This window comes from Myotis daubentonii, chromosome 1 (genome assembly GCF_963259705.1).
Source record: "Myotis daubentonii chromosome 1, mMyoDau2.1, whole genome shotgun sequence".
Taxonomy (NCBI): Eukaryota; Metazoa; Chordata; class Mammalia; order Chiroptera; family Vespertilionidae; genus Myotis; species Myotis daubentonii.
Window position 1 is genome coordinate 147,549,907 of NC_081840.1, and position 19,709 is coordinate 147,569,615.

At 45.5% G+C, this 19,709-nt stretch overlaps 1 long non-coding RNA gene across 1 annotated transcript; it reads right to left on the minus strand.

Moving 5' to 3' along the window:
• Nucleotides 1–378: 378 nt before the first annotated feature.
• On the minus strand, nt 379–19,651 carry LOC132214574 (uncharacterized). The gene is made up of 3 exons (XR_009448318.1): nt 19,539–19,651; nt 5,102–5,275; nt 379–689 (listed from the first exon to the last, which is right to left on the minus strand). It is a non-coding gene; the product is annotated as an uncharacterized LOC132214574 (long non-coding RNA).
• Nucleotides 19,652–19,709: the final 58 nt, after the last annotated feature.

Sequence of the window (19,709 nt, forward strand, 5' to 3'; positions counted from 1 at the left end):
GGACCCCCCTTCCCCCCGAGTGCACAAATTTTTGTGCACCGGGCCTCTAGTAAACTCATAAGTCTCTGTCTTGGAAAACAATACAAGTACCCAAATCTCAAACCTACACTTCAAGTTCACAGAGACTTCAGTCTCTACCACTTTTCTCAATTTCAGCCATTTCTAGTTTTAGGGCCTCTCTAATCTAACCTGAATTCCATTCTCTCATTTATTGAGTAAATCTAAATTTACTAGGTTTCTACTTTATGCTATTGTTCTAGACCAGTCCTTCTCTTCCTTGGAAGTATATACAGGAATCATTCAGAGACCTTTATTTTTTATTATTGTTTAAATAATTTTTAATAATTTTATTATTTGTTAATGTTTTATTGATTTTTTGAGTGATAGAGAAAAGAAGAGGGAGAGAGAGAGAAACATGAATCAGCTGCCTCCTACACGTCCCCTACTGGAGCCCACAACCCTGGCATGTGCCCTGACTGGAAAGCAAATGGTGGTGGGTATGTGGAATGATGCTCAAAGAACTGAGCCACACTGGCCAGGGCCAGGGGCCTTTAAAAAATACTGTGCCTGGTACCCACACAGAGATTCCAATTTAATTGGTTTACAGTGCATTTTAGGCATCAGGAATTTCAGAAGCTCTCCAGGTGATTCTAATCCACAGATAAGGTTAAGGATGAATGCTCCAGACACTGGAGATACAGAAGTGAACAAGATATAGAAATGAACAAAAGCTCATATTAGAACGAATGCAAATCCTATCCCTCGTCTTATTACCAGCTCTCTCAATTCTCTTGTCAGACAATCCTTCTACTATATTTGCTCTTCCAGGTCTTGCTTCTAGGTCAGTGGTTCTCAACCTTGGCTGCCCATTAGAATCACCTGGGAATCTTTTTAAAATCCTGATTTCTGGGCCTCATCCTCCAGAAATTCTGTTTCTTTGTGATGGGGTGAGGCCACAACATTAGTAATGAAGAAACAGAATTTCCGGAGGATGAGGCCCAGAAATCAGGATTTTAAAAAGATTCCCAGGTGATTCTAATGTGCAGCCAAGGTGGAGAACCACTGTTCTAGATGAAACCATCTAACCACTGTCTCTACTCAAGCACCCAGAGGTCCTAGCACAGCTGTATTAGATAGAACTCTGCTGATTGGTTTCATTATAAATTTATGAGCTTCATTCTCAGCTTGGCTCTCATCATTGGCACAGTGTTACTTATCTTTTGCCAGCTTCCTTTCTCATTTCTGATATCAGATATTCCTGATAGCAGAGTTTTTCCCTCTCTTAATACTCTCTATCAAGATCCTGCCTCTCTCACTCTTAGCTGATAACTCAACCTCTAAGTTAACAAAGAAAATAGTAGTCACAGTAGTGAACAACCTTAGCACTCCTTCTTTCCACCTTATCATTAAATATCTATTCTCTCCCTTATATCTTTCATTTCTCTTTATGGTGAGATCCTCTTCTACTCTCTATAAATGTGCTCAAGCATCTGCCTACTAAACCTGCTTAGAATTGTCTATTTTCTGTCTCCTTTCTTTCACTGACATGTATCTTAAAACAGCAGTTCTCAACCTGTGGGTCGCGACCCTTTGGGAGTCGAACGACCCTTTCACTGGGGTCGCCTAAGACCATCGGAAAACACATATATAATTACATATTGTTTTTGTGATTAATCACTATGCTTTAATTATGTTAAATTTGTAACAATGAAATTGGGGGTCACCACAACATGAGGAACTGTATTAAAGGGTTGCAGCATTAGGAATGTTGAGAACCACTGTTTTAAAATAATTCTCTACACTTGCAGCCTCCACCTCCATTTCTCCACATAGTCCTTCTGAATTTCGATTTAACTTCCATTGCTATCACTCTACAGCTGTGCTTTCCAAATTTTCTATGCTGTGGCAACGAGAGAAAATTCTTATATTTATTTGGCAGCCTGTGGACAGCAATCAAGGTCATTCTAACCCAGCCATGGGAAACTACAAAAAAAAAAAAAAAAAAAACTAAAAAAAAAAAAAAAAGAAAGAAAAAAGACCATACCCTTTTATGTAATGACTAGAGGCCCGGTGCACAAAAATTTGTGCACTGGGGGGGGGGGGGGGCGGTCCCTCAGCCCAGCTTGCCCCCTATCACATACTGGGAGCCCTAGGGGATGTCCTACTACCTGCTCCCTGCTCCCCTTGGGGAGTGGGCCTAAGCCACAGTCTGGCCTCCCTTTGTGGGAGTCAACCAGGCTGATCAGGGAAGGCCGCAGCCCCATCACCGCACTGTTGCAGCCACTGCCAGTCAGGGCAGCCACCAAGATGTTTTCATCAACACGGACGCCAGTCCCTTTACCATGAAAAAATCCATCCATCCATCCTTCCATCTTCCTTCCTTCCTTCCTTCCTTCCTTCCTTCCTTCCTTCCTTCCTTCCTTCCTTCCTTCCTTCCTTCCTTCCTTCTTCCTTCCTTCTCCTCACCTGAGGATATGTTTCCATTGATTTTTAGAGAATGTGGAGGGGAAAGGGAAAGACAGAGAGAAACATCAAAGTGAGAGGAACACTCTGATTGCCTGCCTCCTGCATGAGCCCTGACCTGGGCCCGGGCCAGGGAGGAACCTGCAACCTAGGTACATGCCCTTGGTCAGAATTGAACCCAGAATCTGTGTTGGGCAGGCCGAGGTATTACCCACTGAGCCAAACCAGCTAGGGCAGGATATGACATTTCTTAACCCTCCAACAGCAGACCTTCCTTTTTTTCTCCAGGAGTGTGGTAAAAAACCCTAGATCACCTATTTGGACTCTCATTACCGAACTTACTAAGAATATTACCAGTGACCACAGGGAGCTTAGCCAATCAGCAGTCAGAAAAGGTGTTTCCTCTGTAGTTCACACCAATTGCCAGTATGGCCCCTGCCGGGCCTAAAGCCTCTGGAGAGTTATTAGCCCTGGGCCGGGTCACCCCCAGCTCCCCGCCGCTGCCACCATCAACGATCGCTGGCTGGCTCCTCCTTGGCCCAAGCTTAAAGCCTCAGGCTGAGGTGTTAGGCCTAGGCCGCCATCAATGATCGCTGGCTCAATGATCGCTGGCTGGCTCCTCCCTGGCCCAGGCCTAATGCCTCAGGCTGAGGTGTTAGGCCTGGACCTGGGCACCACCAGCTCCCCGCCCCCACTGATCGCTGGCTGGCTCCGCCCCGTTCCCCGCCAAAGCCGCCATAAACTATTGCTGGCTGGCTCCGCCCCAGTCCAAGCCTAAAGCCTCTGGCTGAGGTGTTAGGCCTGGGCCGGACCCTCCCTATGCTCCCCGCCATCAACAATCGCTGGCTGGCTCCTCCCTGGCCCAAGCCTAAAGCCTCTGGCCAAGGCTTTAGGCCTGGACTGGGGCACCCCCAGCTCCCCGCCCCCACCGATCCCTGGCTGGCTCCGCCCCAGTCCAAGCCTAAAGCCTCTGGCTGAGGCATTAGGCCTGGGTCGGACCCCCGTGCTCCCCACCATCAACGATCTCTGGCTGGCTCCTCCCTGACCCAGGCCTAACGCCTCAGGCTGAGGGTTTAGGCCTGGGCCGGGGCACCCCCAGCTCCCTGCAGCCGCCGCCATCAACAATCGCTGGCTGGCTCCTCCCCAGCCCAAGCCTAAAGCCTCTGGCCAAGGCTTTAGGCCTGGACTGGGGCACCCCCAGCAACCCGCCGCCACTGATTGCTGGCTGGCTCCGCCCCGGTTCCCCGCTGCAACTGCCATCAAGGATCCCTGGCTGGCTGGACCGGCCCAAGCCTAAAGCCTCTGGCGGAGGCTTTAGGCTTGGACCCGAGCACCCCCAGCTTCCTGCCGCTGCTGCCATCAAGCATAGCTGGCTGGCTCCGCCTGGTTCCCCTCCGCTGCCGCCATCAATGATTGCTGGATGGCTCAGCCCAGGCCCCAGCCTAAAGCCTCAGTCTGAGGCTTGGGGCTGACATATGCAAATTAGCCGCCATCTTGGCTGTCTACTAATTTGCATATCTCGCTGATTAGCCAATGAAAAGGGTAGCGGTCGTACGTCAATTACCATGTTTCTGTTTTATTAGATAGGATGTTTACTTTGAATTTATATTAATTCACACAAACACTCCATCCATGCTTTTGTTCCGGCCCTCCGGTCCAGTTTAAGAACCCATTGTGGCCCTCCAGTCAGAAAGTTTGCCCACCCCTGCTCCCTCCTGACATGTCAGGAACTTAAGGGGCTTATTCTTCAGCTCACCTGCAATCACTCATGGCTCACCAGGTGGGAAGCTCTGCTCCACCAAAACTGCTCTGGCTAAGGACACCAGAGACCTCAATGACAAATGCAGTGTTTACTTCTCTGTCCTCATCCGTTCTATAGCAGAGTTTATTGATCATGGGGCGTCTTTATTTAAAATAATCACAGTTTGTTCGAGGTAATGTGCCATTTGGCAGCCAGGAAGTAGGTGGAGTAAGAAAAGCAGGCTACTTTCCTTTCACTGTCTGCTTTATGAAGGCCCAATTGTTTAAGGAAACTCTGCCATCAATTGGCAATGCTTGGGATCCATGGTGAGATGAGGTGGCCAGAGAAGGTCATTTGCTACATGCAAAGGGCCCCAGAGTCTTAACTGACTAAGCAGCTGGTAAATTGTAATTCTCAAGGATCGTTTTGTGTATTTATCCCCTACAATGTTTTCATTAATTAATTCTAAATAAGATCCTAGGCTTGGATCATCTGATTTTTCTGAGGAGAGGCCATTTAGAGAGTGTTTGCATTACAAACCTTAGGGTGGTTTTTGTCCTGTGTGTGGTTTAACTTGGGACTTGTCCAGGGCAAACCTCATATCTGCTTCCCTTCCCTTCATGTTGACTTCTCTTTTTCTCATAGTGGGCACTTACTAAAAGGTGAGGTTTGGCCTGACAAAAAGAGCATTTTTTCCCACCAAAATAAGAGGGAATGAATGTTAACAACATGGCTACATTTAAGCTGTGTAGTAGTTTGGAGGGGGTTTGAGAGAGTGACTAGTTAAGCTAAATTTTGAGGTCACTGGTCTCTTCAATTTGTCTTTTTATCATTATTTCCAACCGAGCTGAAGATGCTGGAGTTCACTGCCTTAGAAATACCTTTCCATAAACCCACCTGTAATGGACTCCCAACACTCCGGGGATGGGATGGTTGTTCTCCATTTGCCATTCTAGGCCCATTCTGACCCTACTCAGCCCTGTTCTGTAGGACACTGAATCGTTACCTCCGCTATCATCTGGGCTTCCTTCCCCATCAGCTTTGAGTTAGGGTCAGTCGTCAGCAGGAAACCTGAGGGCAGGAGGAGAGAGGCCAGAATCATTGTTCTTCTCACTCTCGCCCCTCGTGCTGCATTCCTCCACCTGAGGCCAGGGCTCCTTTCTGGCAGCCTCTTTTCCACAGTGCTAGCTCCCATCTGGCCCTGGAAACATCTTTCTTTTTTCCCTTTCCCCTTTAGGCCTAGAGGTAGAAATGAGTTCCCAGTACCCCTGGGTGTTTCACCATTCGTGTGTGTGTGTGTGTCTCTGTGTGTGTCTGTGTGTGTGTCTGTGTGTGTGTGTGTTTGTGTGTGTTATTTGATAGTTATCCCATCATTGCATGCTATTCACCATTCTTGTTGTATCTTTGTACTAGCCCAGGGGTGGGCAAACTTTTTGACTCGAGGGCCACAATGGGTTCTTAAACTGGATCGGAGGGCCGGAACAAAAGCATGGATGGAGTGTTTGTGTGAACTAATATAAATTCAAAGTAAACATCATTACATAAAAGGGTACGGTCTTTTTTTCAATAGTTTTATTCATTTCAAACGGGCCGGATCCGGCCCACGGGCTGTAGTTTGCCCACGGCTGGTCTAGACTCTTTATAAATAGTCCCTTCATTAAATTCTTTTTAGTTAAACTCTGAGGGAGCATCCTTCTAGTTGTAGATGGCATGCTGTCCAATTCATGAATCGCTTAAGAAAACCAATTAGATCTTAAAAACAACAACAAAACACACACACACACACACACACACACACACACCCTGGGTTTGCCATCTTTTTCTTGCTACAACCCTATCTATATGAGTAAATGAATAGCCATATGCTTATGGTCCAGCATTTTGGTAAAAAGAATGACTATTATTATTCTACTAGTGGCCCATTGCATGAAGATTCACACAATAGGCCTTCCTTCCCCTGGCTGCTGGCACCGGTTTTCCTCTGGCACCCAGGACCCAGGCCTTTGGTCTGGCCACAGCAGTGAGGCTTGGCTTCTCCGCTCCAGCTACTCCCAGCCCCTCCTTTTTTTCCCCCAGCTCCTTGAGTGGAGCCCAGGCCCCCAACCCCTCCTGAGGGGACTCCAGGGCTGGTGGAAAGCTTGGCTTCCTCTGTTGCCGGGAACAACCCAAGCCTCCTGCTTGCTCCAGCTCCATGGCTGCTGCCATCTTCAGTCATCTTCAGTCTTCGCTCCGTGCCTGCATATGCAAATTGACCGCCATCTTTGTTGAGTTAATTTGCATAGTCGCTCTGATGGGCTGGTGGGTGTAGCAAAGTGGTGGAGTGATGGTTAATTTGCATGTTTCTATTTTATTAGTGTAGATTTTTCCTCTTAACTTGTTCCATTTATTTAGTGATCTACAACTTACATTATCTAGGTGTTTCAAAGGGTGTTATCCTAGGGATGAAGGGGCAGTGGGAAGAAGCCAGCCTGTTGACACTGATAGACACAATTAATGTGGCTTCTAAGCAGATTGGAATATTGTCCATTAGTTGGACTGAAAACCTTTGTAAATAAATGTAAAATAAGTACATTATGTTTTAAGTTAATTCTAGGCAAAATATGATCACATTATAAGAGTGTAATTATAATGCCTTTATTATATTTTTAGACTGTACTAACAATATTTTGAAGTCAGAGCTATAAGCTACATCTTTGTCTCCCTTATAAAATTCAGCACAAAATAGGTAGCACTTGAGAAAGTTTAAGGGATAGATGGACTCAATATGGGTGAAAAGGACAATTAATCAAATTCATTTAGCACCACGTTGATCAGTGGAGAAACTTAGAATGTATACAATAAACATAAGATAAATTCTTTCCTTCAACTGTAATTAGAAGAAAAGTAAATATAACAAATGAAACCATACCAGAGGAAGAGATGGTTAAAAGGACAAGATTAATCCTATATAATAAAAACCTAATATGCTAAGTGTCCTGTTGTCCAGTCGTCCATTTAACCAATCAAAGTGTAATATGCTAATGATATGCTAAGGCCACTCAACCACTCACTATGACAGACACTGATCACCAGGGGGCAGACAGTCAACTGGTCAACCAGTCGCTAAGATATGCACTGACCACCAAGGGGCAGATGCTCTGACCAGTAAGTTAGCTTGCTGCTGGGGTCGGGGCGATTGGGACTGAATGAGATGGGCCAGACATCCCAGGAGCCCTCCTGTAGCCTTTCCCCAGCTGACTAACATCCTGCATCCCTCCCCAGCCCCGATTGTGGGTGGGAGGTATTCAGCTAAAGACCATCCTATATAATAAAGAGGTAATATGCAAATTGACCATCACTACCTCACACAAGATGGCCGCCCCCATGTTGTCAAAGATGGCCGCCTCCATGTGGTCACAAGATGGCCACCACAGATGGCCAGCAGGGGTGGGCAGTTAGGTGTGACCAGGCCAGCAGGGGAGGGCAGTTGTGGGCGACCAGGCCTGCAAGGGAGGGAGGGCAGTTGGGGGGAACCAGGCCTGCAAGGGAGGGCAGCTGGGGGCAATTGGACTGGCAGGGGAGCAGTTAGGTGTCGATCAGGCTGGCAGGGGAGTGGTTAGGGGGTGATCAGGCTGGCAGGCAGAAGCGGTTAGTGGCAATCAGGAAGGCAGGCAGGCGAGCAATTGGGAGCCAGCAGTCCCAGGCCTAAACTGGCAGTCGGACATCCCCCAAGAGGTCAAAGATTGGAGAGGGTGCAGGCTGGTCTGAGGGACAATCCCCCCCAGTGCACAAATTCCATGCACTGGGCCTTTAGTCCTATATAATAAAAGGCTAGTATGCAAATTGACCAAACGGCAGAACGACCGGTCGCTATGACGTGCACTGACCACCAGGGAGCAGACACTCAATGCAGGAGCTGCCCCCTGGTGGTCAGTGCACTCCCACAGGGAGAGCACTGGTCAGCCAGAAGCCCGGTTCATGACTGGCGAGTGCAGCAGCAGTGGTAGGAGCCTCTCCCATCTCTGCAGCAGCACTAAGGATGTCTGATTGCCAACATAGACACCCCTGAGTGCACAAATTTTGTGCACCTGGCCTCTAGTCTATATATATAAAAGCCTAAGCAGCCATTACAACCAGTCACTTGATGCGCACTGACCACCAAGGGGCAGGTGCTCAACACAGAAGCTGCCCCCTGGTGGTCAGTGCACTCCCACAGCCAATGTTCCAAGGCTGGCCAATTTCCCACGGTCCTTCCCCCTGAACTCGGTGAGACAGCCCCAATCAGACCCAACCACCGGCCAGGCCGAGGGACCCCACCCATGCATGAATTCATGCATTAGGCCTCTAGTTTATTATAACTGGATAAAAAAGGTCAAGGGCAAGAGAATGAAGAATGTCAGGTTGGGTGAGTGCATGTTGGGGGGTGATATCAAGAAGTTATGTAGAAGACAATGAATTTTAAAAGCACAAAAGAAAATAGAAAATGGTTTAAAAAATTATTATAGGCAAACACTTTCTGCTGAATCTTAATACATTTGATATTAAATACTGAATGCAGACTAAGGAGTCATTTAAATTTAACTTAAGAGGAAGTTGTAAAAATATTAATGAGTTAATGATATATGAAAGTGCTCTGGATTCTTTTCAGTAACAACATTAGTATAAAAGCAAGGAGTGATTTATGTTGAATTGGTAGATTGGCTATATAATGGCCACTGGTAGATTGGCTATATAATGGCCACACCAAAGATGAGAAGGGTTAAAGAAACTGAGAAGTCAAAGGTTTTTGTCTATTATTACTTATCTCCCATGTCTCTTCATCCCTGACTATATTTAACTACCAGGAAGCTGTAGAGATGATTGCTGTAATATTTATTACATGTTTGATGCTGTTAACTGGATACTTTCATATAGAAAGCACAACACTGTACAATTATTACCTTCATTTCATTATAAAAACAGCGTGGATCACCAGGCAGACTTTGTACCTTTCTTGTTAGATGTTTTAGTTTGAACTAATGGCTAAAAAGTCAGGGCTGCATAAAGTGAGCATGTCTGCTACAATATCATCCTTCTTCACATTTTAAATGAGAAAAAATAGCCTGTTTTAATTTTCAATTCAAGCCCCATCCTTTTAAGAAGGGCCAGTTTGAGTAAGGTGATATAATCACCTACAGTGCCCTAATACATTGTGTGATGGAGGATGTGTGTGTGTGCACATTGGAATTGGAATGAACCAGAGGAAACAATTAGAGAGGAGGCCAATGAAGAAAGTGAGTACAGCCTGGGACACTAGCAGACTGAACAGATATGTCTTACGGGGAGTCACTTTCCTGGTGTAGACACCAGTCTGTGAACTCTGGCCTCTAGTTTGTTTGGTGGGCTTAACATTCAACTGCGCTAGAATGGCAAGATGACTGGCCTAGAGACCAACTCACAAGTATTACAGTCACAGAACACTTGAAACATCAGGGCATAACTCTTAAGCTCACTAGTGAATTCTATTTCTCTAGACTAAATTCCACATGAGACCAGTGACTATCAAAGAAGAAGGGAGGTTGGGAGTGAGAAGGATCCTTAGTCTCTCTGGGGAAGCTGTTTTAAGTTACCTAAGTTGCCTCTATCCTGCCTTGAAATTCTGATAGCCCCTTCCAAGATGTCATGGTCCTTGATTGAAAATTATGGCTAATACTGTATTTCTTTAGGAAGGCTGTAATTTGCTTAACTATATTTATATTTTTTAAAGTAGAGAATCATTGGCTTTTCCAAAATTTTCTCAACATAAGAATAATCTCAGTCATTTAAGTTGTATCTGGAGTTCCTCCCCTAGATTCATGTGAGCCTCACATGATGATGATTCTTACGAAACTGGCAAGTTTGGGCAATGCTGCTCCAGGCTACTCTGTATAGAAATTATATCAGTGTTGTCATGTAGGCCTCCTTTTTGCTGCTGATGAATTTTCCAAGTTGCTTGTTCCCACTGCTCTCCAGGGAACTCTCAGGACTGTATCTGCCATTTCTCATATGGACCCAACACAACCCTTTATGGTGGAAGTGAGGGTCATACAGTAAAAATAATGTCACCTAGCCAGTCAAGCATATACACCGAACCCCAGAGGTTAAAGCAGCCCTTGCTTCTGGTTCAATTATATTTCAACCCACCAGATTCCCCCGAGTGATGGATATTTGGTACTGCTCTCTCCAGCCCAGTCAGTTTACCCCCTTTCCAACTCCACTCCACCACAGCTGAGTACTATCCTATCAGGCCGTGATTTCCTCTCTTGATCAGTAGAGGTTAGTATTTTTTGGATCCTGAGGAAGGAAAGGGGGAGGAGCAGAAATCCTCATAGTTGTTTGGCTCTGAGTGGAACAGCTAATAAAAAATGAGACCATTTCCTCTAAGATTAACCTCCTCTTGACACATCTCCTGAACTTTATTACACTAAAAATGTATGTCTCCACTCCAGCCTTACACAAGACCACTTTCTATTACCCAGCTTTAGCAAAGGGTCAGGTTGTCAGATCCAGAAATGGTAAGGGGTCGGGTTAGGAAGAACCCGCCCCCGCTCCCACCACCACCACCACTCACATGCCTATTCCATCTCTATACATTTATTTCCATAATATTCTGTGATTTATTTTCCCTGATTTCCCTGACTCTACCTATTGCTCCCTAACCCTTCTCATGTATCCTCTAAAATCTCTACTTTATGATCACAAACTCTCCAATATGTTCAGTCATTTCTTGGAATATCCTCCCCATCCCCACCCCTTTTTTTGGTCTTAATTGAAATCTGGGAACATATTTTCTCTGCGGCCTCTTGAGGGTGTCTACTTATCTTCTCACACCCTGCACCTTGGAAGTAAAAGGTAAAATCTGTGTCCCTTTGATTTCTAGACTTCTGAACTGAGGTGATGCCTGGCTTTAGGGAAACGGCCCACTCCTTCGAGGCCTTCACGTCGTCTATACCATTGTCTTCCTCTCCTCATCCCAACGTATTATAGTTTGACACCTGATTTACAGTCTTCTCTCCCTCTGGTCTGGCCATCATTCTGGCAACTTCAGAATCCCTGAGAATTGCTCTTTTAATGTGCTGAACTCTGAAGTGATGTCTTTCTATTCTCTTCCTTCCTCCCACTTCACTCATCCACTCACAGCCACACTCCAAGACCCTGCCATTGGCCCAGACTGTTCAGACACATAGTTTACCACCCAATCTCTTATGCTTCCAAACTCTCCCACCTAGTATACCTCAGTCTCTAGGCCATTGGTCTTTTTACTCTTCTTTGATCCATTGGCTCCATTCTCTCTTTTCTTCTCTCTCTGACCATCTTTTATTCCCAAGTCCATTGCTTTATTGACGCTATTCCAGAGTTACTCCCTCCTTTGCCTAAGTATCCCATCCACCACCTTCATTCCCTGTGCCATGCCCAAGTGGCTGAGTGCTGCTGGAGAAAGACACTCTAGGTACCACTGTGGTCCTGAAGTCAATTAAGACTTCAATGCCATCTGTCAGATTTATGAAGTTTCTTTAGTCAGTTCATGTTCTTAATCTTCAGGTGGTGACTTCAAACAGCTTCCATTCTTTCTAAAAACTCCCACCTTTATTCTCAGTGGATAATATCCCCTTGTGGTCAGCAAAATGGGCCCCCAAAGACATCCACACCCTAATCCCTGGAACCTGTGAATACGTTACATTACAAAAGGACTTTGCAGATGAAATTAAGATTATGAACCTTAATATAGAAAGAGCGGTTCGGATTACCCAGGTGGGCCCAATTTAGTCACATGAGTGTTTGAAAACAGACACGTTTCTCCAGCTGAGGCAGATATGAGGCAGAGGAAGTCAGACAGATTTCATATGAGAAGGATTCAACACACTGTTGCTGGCTCTGGGACAGATGCCTCTCTGCTAAGGGTGGCCCACAGCTGATAGCCAGCAGGGAAATAGAGGCCTTGGATCTGCCACTGGAGGGAAGTAGATTCTGCAGAACCTGAATGAGTTTGGAAGTTTGCTAGAACCTGCTGATAAGAGCCTCACTAGGCTACACCCTGATGTCAGCCTTGTGAAACCCAAAACTAAGAAGTCTGTAGGGCTTCTGACCTGCAGAACTGTGAGGTAATGCATTTGTGTTGTTTTCAATTAGTACGTTTTTGATCATTTGTTATAGCAGCAATAGGAAAGTAACGCACTTGTAACTCACAGGCAAATGGAAGCGTCAGAAGGAATGATTCAACATTACGCCAGCAGTCTATAAACATAACTGCCTCACTGCCATGCTTCTCTTGTTCTCGTCTTCCCTCTTGTTTTTTTGGAGGAGCTGTTCCTTCTCCTCTCTCTGGCCATTTTTTCCCCCCATCTGTGTTCTGGGTACCATCTCCTCCTGACTTCTCCTGAACCATGACTATTCTTTATCCTCCCCATTGTCTCTCTCTTCATCTTCTTTAGTGATTCCTTCCCATCAGCGTTCAATCAGTTGTAGAACAATTTTATCACTACAGTACCCTGTGCCCATTAGCACTCACTCCTATTTCCCACCAACCCAAATTGTATTTTGTGAACTTATTCTGGTATTACTTTAGCACCCCTTATAGGTCTGCACTTCCAGAAGCCAATTCACTGGCCCCCTGCTGAGCTCTCCCATGGCCCATTCCATCAGGATTCTGCTCCACCATAGCATAGCCAAACACCCTCTGGTTAAGGTCAATGAAGGCCTCCGTGTCACCAAATCCAATGGACTTTTTCAGTCATTATTTTACTTGCTCTCTCAGGAGGATTTGATAGAAATGGCCATTCCATTTTTCTAACTCCCTTTTCTTGGTTTCCTTGACACTACGTTCTCCTGATTTTCTTCCTCTCTCTCTAGTTATGTATTTTCATATCTTCAGCATTCTTCTTTACCAAACCTATGATGTTGGGCTCTCTCTTGGACCTCTCCTCTTCTCTCTCTGTAGCCTTCTCATTTTTTTATGGCTTCCTTGTCACCTACATATTGATTATTCTCAAATGTATAACACTAGTTCATGCCTCTTTTCTGAGTTCCAGGCTAATACCATCAGCTGTCCACTTGGCATCTCCATTTATTCATCACATGTGTCAAACACATCATGTTTAAAACTCATCATCTTCCTCCACAAACCTATTTCTATCTTGGCATTCCCTGTATTGCTTGGTAAAAGGCACCACCATCCACCCAAGTGCTCAAGTAAGAAACAAGAAAAGTAGGAATTATTGTGGCTTTATCCCCATATCCAATTGATCTTCAAATGCTGTCCATTATACTTGAAATCCATCCACTCTGCTTCTTACATTCCCATCACCACTCTCCTAACCTAGGCCACTGCCATCTTGGACTGCTGCAAAGCTACCTGTTACTCTCCCCGCACCCTCCCATCTTGCTCTAGTCCAGAAGTATGGGCAATAATAATAATAAAATGTGTCATATAGTGCCTTTTGTTTACTTTCCTGAATACCCCCAACACTTTTTATTTAATTAGAACATCTGTATACATAGTATAGTAGTACTAACTATGAAAAAGATTGTCCAAGAGTTTTCATTAATAAAATGTAAAAATATTATACTAAACTGCTCCCAAGTTAATAATTGGGCTACCAGATTTCAGATTATGTTCAATTACACACAGATGCACAAGCACATACTTTTTTTGGCACACCATAATAATAATAATATAGCCACTGATATAATAATGGTGAGGAAAGAGCACATGCTATTCTGTTAATTTTTTAAAAAAATTAGAAGCCCTGGATGGGTAGCTCAGTTGGTTAGAGTGTCATCCCAATATACCAAGGTTGTAGGTTCAATCCCCAGTCAGGGCATGCATAAGAAGCAACCAATGCATGCACAAATAAGTGAAACAACAAATCAATGTCTCTCTGTTTCTATCTCTCCCCTCCCCCATAAATAAATCAATAAAAGAATTTTAAAAATCAGAATAAGAATCATATGTATGATATTGAAATTGTGTTAACCAGTAGAAATCTAAAGAATGCAGATCAGACAACAAAATGTTAACAGTGGTTCCCCCCTCCTTATTTTCCAATTGCTCTACAACATGGTACTATTACCTTATCTTTTTAATAAATAGTAAAAGTTTTTTAAACTGAAAAAGTAATATTATTATTACATCAGTGTAGGTGATACAATTTAGGGAATGATGGTCAAAAGTATGAACTCTGGGACCAGAAAGTCCTGATTATATGCCCTGACGATGCCACTTACTTGAGTGTGATCTCAGGAAATTGGCAATCTCTTATCTTTGGTTATCTCATGTGTAGAGGAGGGCATTATGAGTACCTACCTCAGAAGGTCACTGAAAGGATTAAATGAGATAATATAGTGGAAATCAATTGGCATAGTCCCTGGCATACACTAAGTACTCACTAAATGGTATATCTTGGCTCATCGGATGGGCCTGGCACAGGGTGAATATCTGAAGCCCAAACCCACAAGGTGAGCAGCCTTAATCTCTAGTTGTTCTGGGTTTTGTCTCTCCAACTAGACAGTAAGCGCACCTATGGCATGTACTCATAGTTTTGCTACCTTCTAAGTTCCATTATAGCTTGGGTGGTTGTTTTTAATTACTGTGCAGGCTCATTGAAAAATAGTCACGAAATATAGGTTTCCCCCTCACACTCTGGCCTTCTATATTTCATGCCAAGATGTACTATATAGTTTGGGTATGTATTTTTCAGAGGGGAGTGGTGTTTGTGTCACAAAAATGGTATGTGTGAGTGTGTGTGTGTGTGTTTTCTTTCTGCTTATATTTTTCATTTAACAAAGACAGTTTTCTAAGTCAGAGTTTATGGAACTATTTTATTCTTTTCTTTAAATTGCCTACAGAGAGTCCTATAACATGGAGTTACTTCACCATTGGTTTGTTCTTTAAGGCTTGATCATGTGTTTATTTCACTCAGTAATTACATGCCAGGCATCATGCTGAACCCTGGGAAAGTTATAAATAATGCTGCAATAAAATCCTTATGCAAAATTTTTTAAAAAGTAAAACTTTCCCATTGCTGAGACATATGTTTAGAATATGTACATAGCGATTCTTAGATAAACAATGTGGGCACAATATTTGTTAGTTGAGTGAACGACTTAGGTACATCCAGAATAGGAGTTATTATAAAAGGAGATAGAGACCATATATATATATATATAATATATATTTACATATATATATATAATATATATTTACATATGTATACTTATTATATATGTATACATATATATATTTCCTACCTTAGTATGTTTTATTAAACTAAATGAATATCCATAAAACTTGATTTACAGTATGCAATAATTTGGGGGGAAAAATGACAAGAACACACCTGATAGTCCTTTCTCTCCCTTAGAGCATTCAGCATTATTATTATTTTTGGAAGGTGACTAATCAGGGACTTAGTAAACTCTGATGCATTTTAAGGACAAAAAGGTGCAGTTAAAAGGAAAGGAAAGAAATTAACTCTCTCTGTGCAATGGAAAAGTCACTATTTTTCAAAATAGAAATTAAGATGAATAAATTACTTTCTCATGTGTTGATAATGAGTAAAATGGAAAAACTTCACACAACACAATCACAATTATAGTCTTGCTAGTGACCCGCTACACAGATTCGTGCACATTGAAAGGAAATTAATTAGAAGGTGGCTGGCGGGTAGGGACTGGACGAGATGGCTGGACATGCCTGGAGCCCACCTCCCGCAGTCCCTCCCTGGTGTCTGTGGAGTAAGCATGGTCCCTCTCGCAGGTGAGGTCCCTTGGCCTGGCCTGCGGGGATCAGGCCGAAACCGACTCTCCAACATCCCCTGAAGGGTCCTGGAGTGAGAGAGGGCACTCTGAAAAGTTGCTGTCCTACAGGGTGTGGAACGCAAACACAAGTGTGCAGTAAACCAGGTTCGGGGCTGACAGTGCCCCAGCAACAACATAACCCATGGCCAAAGGTGGAATCACGGGGCCCTGCGAGGAATCAGGCTCCCTCCTCTCTGGTTTCAGGGTGCATCACCTGAGACCCACTGCTGCCAAGTCACTAAAGCTCGGCAGCTCTTGCATTAAGCATCTGCCCCCTGGTGGTCAGTGTGCATCATAGAGACCGGTCGAATGATCTGACACTTAGCATAGTAGCCTTTTATATATATAGGCTAGAGGCCTGGTGCACAAAAATTTGTGCACTCGGGGGGGGGGAAGGGGGGGCCCCTCAGCCCAGCCTGTGCCCTCTCGCAGTCTGGGACCCCTCGGGAGATAATGACCTGCTGGCTTAGGCCTGCTCCCAGGTGGCAGAGGGCAGGCCCAATCCCTAGGTGCAGCCGCTGGTAGGGCTCAAAGCAGGGCCGATTGGGGAGTTGGGGCACCGCCCCTTGTCATGCACAGAGCAGGGCGGATCGGGAGGTTTCGATGCCACCCCTAGTCACGCTCAGGGTAGGGCCGATTGGGGGGGTGGGGCACCGCCCCCTGTCACACTCAAGGCAGGGTCGATGGGGAGGTTGCGGCGCCACTCCGTCATGCACAGAGCAGGGCCAATCAGGGGGTTGGGGCACTGCCCCCTGTCATGCACAGAGCAGGGCAGATCAGGGGGTTGAGGAGCTCCCCCCAGTCACGCACAGAGCAGGGCAGATCAGGGGGTTGAGGAGCTCCCCTCTGTCATACACAGAGCAGGACCGATCAGGGGGTTGGGGTACCGCCACTGTCACACTCAGGGCAGGGCTGATGGGGAAGTTATGGCTCTACCCCATCACACACAGAGCAGGGCCCGTGGGGGGGGTGGTGCCGCGCCCTGTCACACACAGAGCAGGGCCGATCAGGGGGTTGGGGCGCCTTCCCCTGTCACGAACAGAGCAGTGCCGATAGGGAGGTTGTGGCCCCACCCCCTGTCACACACAGAGCTGCAGGGCGATCAGGGGGTTGGGGCACTGCCCCCTGTCACGCTGATCCCAGTGCCAGGAGGCCTTGCGGCTCCACTGATCCCGGTGCTGGGAGGCATATTACCCTTTTACTATATAGGGTAGAGGCCTGGTGCACGGGTGGGGGCCGGCTGGTTTGCCCTGAAGGGTGTCCTGGATCAGGGTGGGGGTCCCCACTGGGGTGCCTGGCCAGCCGGGTGAGGGGATGATGGCTGTTTACAGCTGGTCACACACCCTTCAGGGTGGGGGTCCCCACTGGGGTGCCTGGCCAGTCTGGGTGAGGGGCTGAGGGCTGTTTTCATGCTGGTGGGTGACTGAAGCTCCCAACCTATCCTTTTTCTCTTTTTTTTAATTCTGGGCCAGCTTTAGCTCTGAGGCTTGGCTCCAGCTGTGAGGCCTCGGCTGCCGAAAGCAGGTATCTGGTTTGTTTGGGTTCTATAATTGTAACACTGTTGCGGTCCTGCTCACTCCTGCTCTGAGATCCCGGCTGGCTGAAAGCAGGGATCTGTGTTTGTTCTATAATTGAAACAATGTTGCGGTCCTGCTGGCTGAAGCCCGGCTGGCTGAAAGCAGGTTTCTGGGGTTTTGTTTAGCTTCTATATTTGTAACAATGTTTCTTAACACATTGTTTGCGGGTAGTTTTTATCACGCGCTAACAGGTGGCGCAGGCCATTTTTGCTAATTTTTTGCGCAAATGGCAATGTTCAGTAAAATTACGATAACTTTAGTTTACGTATTTATACGTTACCCGCATTCTACCGCTAGTCTATAAAAAACATATTAGAACGTATAAATACGTAAAACGTGTAAACACGTTTCCCACATACAATGTGTTAAACTGCAAGCTCAGAGGCTGGCAGCGGCAGGCGGGGAACGTCACTGGCTTCCTCCATCACTGAAGCAAGCAAGCCTCCTGTTTGCTTCAAGCTGCCTGGCTGCCGGCCGCCATCTTGGTTGGCAGTTAATTTGCATATCGCCCTGATTAGCCAATGGGAAGTGTAGCGGAGGTATGGCTAATTACCATGTTTATTATTAGATAGGATATTTATTGGAGGATATTTAAGTGGTATAATAAAATGACCTAATTATTTATTTTACAATATGTAAACTGAGGCCCAAAAGTAACCACAAAATCAAAACTACCCCCAAAGCCTTCCAAACAAACAGTGACCTTCCTATGAGAGCTGCAGGATTTATAGAATGCAATAATGCAGACAGGACGGCAGGTTTGGCTTTGACCTTTTTTTAAACTCCATCCATGTACTTAGGCCCAAAGCCCACAACATCATTTTTAAAGATCTGTAGAAAATCTTATTCAGACATATTTCCATAATGTCCAAATTTTGGGCCAGAAAGTAGGAAGTATGTGGGATGTTCACCCACAATTTTCTGTGGCTGCACATTCGAATCTAGTTCCTCGGTGGTATAGACAGGACACCCAAGCTTCTGGTTACATCTATGATTGTCTGTAAGAATTGTTGGTTCAAATTTCCATTTATTTTGACTGCCTCCTAGCAAACCAATCTATTTGCTATTGCCTTCTGGGCAAAATGCCTGGGCTTTGTAAAATTAAAAACAAACTCCTATTGAAAAGAAAAAATAGACCCAAGGAAAATACATATCAGTTGTTGGTGTTCTTCACTGAGTGCATTTTCCACAGCAATGATGTGGAACCTCTGGTTAATTTCAGGAGCATTTTCATTTGGGGGAGACTGCTCTAGTAACAGCTCACAGTTGTCTGTTTCAGGACTGCCCCGAATGTTTTTATTCTGCTACCATTGTGTTCAATTGCCATGGACAAATGATTGCCCCCATTACTTCTGCACGAGGCATCCAGGGATGCCTCGGGATTGTTTTTGTGGATGCTACGGAATCACCCATAAGCCAGTGTAAATCCTAAACATAATTACCCTGTCCCCAGGTAGACATGAACTGAAGACATTTCTGTCAATTAAATTCAATAAAGATTTGGCCAAAATGCCCTCTGATTCGTCGTAGTTAGAATTTCTGAGGCTGCCTTTACTTTGAAAACTGCCCAGCAGGTGTATGAAGAGCAACAACCAAGAAACGTAGAGCCTTAAGAAGGCAACACGCCTTTTTAAAAAACATAATTGCTGAGCTCATCAAAGAAACCACACAGGATGGCCTTGTGCCCCCAAAGCTGCGGGGGGGGGGGGGGGGGGGAGGTGGGGAAGTGCAGTGTCCCGTTGAGCAAAGAAAGACTCTTTCACTGTTTGTTTTGGTTACGGTTTCTTATCCTTAACGAGAAGTGAATCAATTAGCAGGACAAATGACAGGGCGGTTAGTCACGGAAGGGAAAGTATTATTAGCTTCATTAACTCGGAGCACCCTTCCAGCTCGCACCTAGAGTTGCCACCGGACGAACTGATGACTAATCCTGCCAGGCAACGCTGCGAGGTCTGGACACTCACCTCTGAGACTCAGGCCCGGGCAACACCCTTTGAATGACCGCCGGTGCCCCCGAGCCCACTCGCCTCCACGTCAGGAAGCAGCTCCTGCATGAGGCGAGGTGCGGGGGTGGGGGATCCCTTCCCAGCCGCACCCTTCAAAGTTACCGGGAGTGGCACCTAAACAAACAACTT